Source organism: Anomaloglossus baeobatrachus, chromosome 6, assembly GCF_048569485.1.
Source record: "Anomaloglossus baeobatrachus isolate aAnoBae1 chromosome 6, aAnoBae1.hap1, whole genome shotgun sequence".
Classification (NCBI taxonomy): domain Eukaryota; kingdom Metazoa; phylum Chordata; class Amphibia; order Anura; family Aromobatidae; genus Anomaloglossus; species Anomaloglossus baeobatrachus.
The window spans coordinates 293,483,881-293,489,880 of NC_134358.1; the positions used below are offsets into that span (position 1 = coordinate 293,483,881).

Below are 6,000 nucleotides of genomic sequence, written 5' to 3' on the forward strand. Positions count from 1 at the left end.
TACTCATAGACAGGCTAGCAAGAGTTAAACTATGCTAGCCTGCTTGTTAGACGCCTTTGATCGAATGTTGTGAGGAGGCTAATCACATCTGCTCCTCTCTCTATTTAAGCTGGATGAAATCTTCTTTTCATGCCAGCTATAGGTTATACTATATTAGTCTGTGTGCTGCAGTGTCCCAGACTATCTGGAAAGTGTTGTTTTTTGCCAAGAATGGTTGTGGAGTTTACCTGTTGTCTTGTTTCCTCCCTGCTCTTGTTTTCCTCCTTGCTCTTGTTTTCCTCCTTATCTTTTACGGCATGATACCTTTGTTTGTTTGTGCTGTGTGACAGAGTTTTCGTTTCCCATCTGTCGATTTTTGTGGATTTAATGTCACTCCTGTCTTGGCCCCCTCTGGGAGAGGGGGTATCAGATCAGAACTACTCAGGAGCAGGGCCAGGAAGTAGACTCAGTCATCCCCACCTTTAGGGGTATCCCTGAGACTAGGAATAACTAGGGCCCACTAGCCTGATTGTCAGCTTAGGAGCACCGTTTTCCTGCTGTCCCCAGAGTCTTTGTGACAGCTGCAGATTATTTTCTGCACCAAATCTGCAATTAAGATATAAGCAAAGTGCGCACAGACCTTCAGAATTCTCATTGACTTTGCTGGCATAAGGATAGACATGCATTTTTCTGTCAAACTGCACTAAAAATGCATAGAAAAAAATGCACCGTGTGCACACAGCCTTCATTGAATGCTGAGTGCAGGAGGCAAAGAAGGGGAAAAGTGGCCCATGAGTACAGAAAATGTTTTATTTATGATCAGTTATTTAATACAAGTTTATTAAAAAAACAGATTCAAGAAAAAATAAGGAGGAAAAACGTCTCTTATAGAAAATGTTTAAGATAAACAAAAGACTGGTTCAAAATGATGACATGATGGACAACTCATATACACATATTTATATGGAAATGTAAGGAAAATCAAAACTGAAGAAGAAACAAGTGATTCTCAAACAGAAAAAACAATGAGAGAAAAAATATTTAATCTGCAAAGTAAAATTTCCTACTCAGTGATATTTATACTGCCAGTGAGTGAGAATACTGTTGTTTTTGCTCAGAAGCAGCATAGAAGTGGGTGTATTTACTTATATCAAAGAAAAATTATTTTATGAAACATACAGTATAACTAAACATCCGTTTATACAGAGATTAAAATATATTATCTGTGAAAAGGGAAAAAACGAACCTTTAATGTCCATTATTGAATTATTGAGCTGAACATTCATGTTACTATAAAGCCCTGCCATGGAGCAATATTGTATTAACTAACAATACCCACAAAAAAGAAAAAGAAAATAACTAAGTGTGACAATTGGCAAGTAGTAATGCAAATAAACCTTATTAAAAAAGCTGCAGGAAATGGAAAATAATGACTTTACAGTGTAGCCCAAAGGACCAGACGACTCATTACTCAATAAGTTTATATAAGGTGCTTTGCACGACCAAAAACCCACAAGATATTGAATCCACAAAGCATGTGAGCAAACATATAGCACAGGCAGGTGTGATATTAATAAATAATATTTCCTAAATTAATTATTACTAACTAGTGAAGGAATAAAATATGTAGATGTAGCAAAGCTGAAAGTAATACATTTGTTTCTTCTGTGTACTGTGACAAACAATAAGATTTAAATGCAAAATTTCATAGTACACAATGCAAAAAAATAAATAAAAAACATTTGTAATCTAATATATAAAGCTGAGTGTACGTGTGTGTATGTATGTATGTGTGTATGTATGTATGTATGTATGTATGTATGTATGTGTGTGTATGTCCGCTAAAGGAATGTGCACCGTCACATTTACAATCACTAAATTTTGCACAGACGCCCCATGTGACTCAGGGAATGTCATATACTATGTTTTGACAGGAAAATTTAACCCCACGCTTTACAGTTACTCTCCAAAAAACCTGCCTCCATTAAAGTGAATGGAGCTGTGAGCTACAAAGGAAATTATTAGTGTGACGCCCATTGACTATCAGGTTGTCAGAGGGTATTGCACAATCTGCCCCCCCATGCAGTATCCACCTCCTTCTTGGTTATGGGTCCCCAACTATATAGTGTTGCCTACATCAGCTAATCAAATCCTAGGTACACTCTTCACCACACCCACCAGACATACCAGTAAACGGCCTGAGTGGAATAGGGTCGCCCACTTGGGGAGTTGGATAGGGGAGGTCAGGAGAGTCAGGAGTTGTGTGTTGGAAGTGAAGGAGAGAGGCGGTCAGGAGCAGGGCTCCTAGGAAGCTATCTAGGTGGCAGACGGTGGTCTGGGCCTAGAGGAGTTGGACCCCGGTCGCAGGGGATCGTGGCAGAGGGCACGGATCTGTCAAGGAGGACAGCCGGCAGCCTTGCACCATCATCGGGTTGTGACCAAGGCATGATGCGGTACGTGGACCCTAGGTCAGGGAGTAGCTTCAGGCAACCTGACAATTTACCCAACAAGAACGGAGCCTTCAAGATCCGCTCTCCACCCACTCCAAAATCGGGGTACTAGTGCAATGAGGGGGATAGGACTTTCCACTCAAACGGTCCAGAAAATCTCAAGCGTGAACCCTGAGAGCAAGCTCCCACACTTAGCCATAGTGGGGAGCGGGACCCGGCAAGTTAGATACTACCGGGACCCACAGAGAAGTAAACTTAGTGCTAGGAGGTAGGTCACGGATCACCAGGCAGCACCATTGGGGATGGGACCCGAACTAAGCTCCCCTCAGCGGCAGCGATTCACAGAACTTTGGTTTATCCAGTTGTCGGTGTCAGCTTAATGGACTGAGTGAGTACAAGAGTGACCCCCTTCGCATCCAACGGCACTCCCTCTCCCTATCACTGAGTCCCGGGGTATTCCCCCTACCCGTGGAGGGTCACAACACCTGGCTGCCCCATTCCGTCACCCCCGGGTACTCCCAACTGCAGCGGTTGTACTCCAAATTACCACACACCACGGGTGGCATCACGAACTCTATAATCCCCTGTAAATATCACCATTCATTTGAGTGGCCGCACGACCCCCGGGTCCGGAGACCTTCGATCCGGATCCGAACAGCCTGGCTGCTGGCACGAGGGCGGCACAGTTTGTATAAGAAGCTTATGTGTGAGGTAATATGATGTCAGTGGGAAGACGGATAGAGACAGAGAGACAGAGTGAGAGACAGACAGACACAGACGGACAGGCACAGACAGACAGAGAAAGAGACAGAGAAAAACAGACAGAGACAGATAGGAAAAAAAAACAGATAGACAGAAAGAGTCAGACAGAAAGACACACGGGGAAAGAGACAGACAGACAGACATAGGCAGACAGGGAAAGAGACAAACAGACAGAGATAGACAGGAAAAAAAAAGGCAGACAGACAGAGACAGACAGAGAAAGAGATAGAGAAAGACAGGGAAAGAGACAGAGAAAAACAGACAGAAATAGACAGGGGAAAAGGCAGACAGAGAAAGAGACAGACAGGGAATGAGACAGACAGAGACAGGCAGAGAGAGGCAGACAGAGACAGACAAAGACATAAAGAGACAGACAGGGAAAGAGAAAGACGGGGAAAGAAACATACCTGGAAAGAGACAGATGGAGAAAGAGACAGACGGAGAAAGAGACAGACCTGGAACGAGACAGCCAGACACAGAGATAGAGAGAGACAGACAGAGAGAGAGAGACAGACCGACACAGAGATAGAGAGAGACAGACAAAGAGACAGACAGAGAGATAGATAGACAGAGAGATAGACACAGACAGACAGACATGGCTAGAGACACACATGGATAGAGACAGACAGAGACAGACAGATAGAGACAAACTCACAGAGACAGACTCACAGAGACACACACAGAGACAGACACAGAGGCAGACAGACACAGAGACAGACAGAGACAAACAGAAAGAGACAGACAGACACAAACAGACAGAGACTGGGAGAGACAGTTAAAATCCCGGGCAATGCCTGGGTACTACAGCTAGTTCAATATGAATTGCTATTTTCATAAATTGGTATTGTCATTTGATACAGTCCATAACGACATTAAGATGTGTTTTTTTTGCTTCCATCTAGAACTGTCTATAAACTTAAGTTATATTAACCAAGGGAGTTATGATGATGCCAAAACAATAGATCTATATAAGTAATACTGCTCAGTTATTTTTTTTACACCTAGATAGGGACATTTATTGGAATAAAAAATATTATTAAACTGTAAACACTGTAATTTAACAAAACTGTGATACTTATGTTTGACCATGATATTATGTATGTATAGATATACATATATATATATATATATATATATATATATATATATATATATATATATATAAATATATGCTCATCACACATATGTATATTTATATATACAATGCATATTATATATATATATATATATATATATATATATATATATATATATATATATATATATATATACACATTGTATATTATATATATATATATACATATATAGTCATCTAGATTGCAGCATCCCCGTGGTACAATGGACAGCCACAACCACCTGTCTGCATTCTGGTAATGATTCCACTAAATTGAGACTTTATGTTATTAGTTTAAACATCCAGAAGGAAATATTTAATCCCTTTGTTAAACTTTTTATTTGAATGTGAAGCAATGTAAATAGAAAATATCACCCTGATTCCAATGTCCATTGTATTTTAATGTCCAATGCTGAAATACATAACATTTATGCGTGATTTTAGAAAGATATTTCAAAGTATTTGTTTTCCATTTTTCAATAAATATAAGTAATGCAAATTTCACAAAAGTAGATGACAATGTACGGTAAATGCCAGCCTGACATTTTGTAAATCAATCATTAGGTTAAAATCTGACATCTATAGCTGTTAATGGAGCCGCATACAGTTACATGGTGCTAACTGTGATGATGGGGCTCAACGCTTCAGAAAATGGAGAAACACGACCCCATGTTAGAGGTTACTAGTAACATTAACCAGTTACACACAAGTTAGAAACAAGAATCATTAGCTTTATGTTATATGATGTGACAAAAGGTATTGCATTTACTAAACCTTCAACAATTCTATAATATAATTTATACATATGGTACTAAATGTATCAGAATATTAAATCATTGTATAGTTAGGCTTTTTTACATTAACATCAATGAGAATTTTCATCATTTTTTTACCAATTTTGTAGCATTATTCTTTCTATAAATACTCGGGATACCTTGCTAGAACCCCAATAATCAGTGGGATTGGTCTGCTGGCTCTGTTATAAACTGAAGATATTACACTAGTGTGAACAGAGCCTAATACATACATTTATATGAAATTAATCTGATCCATTATAAATCACAAAATAGTTTTGAAATTTCATGCAAAAATATATTACCCCAAATACAAAGAATATAAAATAAGTACAAGACACTCTCAACAATACTTGAAAGTAAATATTAGTGTGAATGCTAATGATTATAAAAATAACCAGATTTCATAGATTTCGGACTATCGTTTAAATTTAATCATATACTTTTACACCGATACACATTTATAAAATATTACAAATATAAGTATCCATTCAATACATACAGGAAAAAGTTCTACTTACTTGTCTAATTCTTTCTCATGCAAATTGAAAAATATGTGAAATATTGCAGGTCAAATGAAATGGGGAAAAGTTTCTATTTGTAGGATGTCTCTTACTCATAAAGCTAAACAGGAATCACTCTGCTCATAGTTTTCTCATACTCTGGATCCCTTGAGGTGGTAGAACATGTAAGGAGGTCTTCATCTCTATAAGAGCCAGTGAGGTGTGAAGATCCACTGCTCTCCCTGAATTTGTACTATAGTGATGAGCTGCTGGAAGATAATAGGCAGTAGCCCTCCCTCATCTGCTCATCCTTTCGATGACTCCTGAGCTCAACCACTTATTACCAGCATGCCCTGGCTGTTCTTTTTTTTCCACAGGCAGAGAATTGCTGAAAATTA

General features: G+C 39.0%; 1 protein-coding gene across 1 annotated transcript in view; it reads right to left on the reverse strand.

Annotated features, from left to right (window-relative positions):
- The window catches only part of SLC6A3 (solute carrier family 6 member 3), a 217,203-nt gene extending 211,440 nt beyond the window's left edge, over positions 1-5,763 (reverse strand). Inside the window, exon 1 of the mRNA XM_075314881.1 lies at positions 5,621-5,763. The gene's annotated coding sequence lies outside the window, so the exon portion shown is untranslated. The remainder of the gene's footprint in view (positions 1-5,620) is intronic.
- Positions 5,764-6,000: the final 237 nt, after the last annotated feature.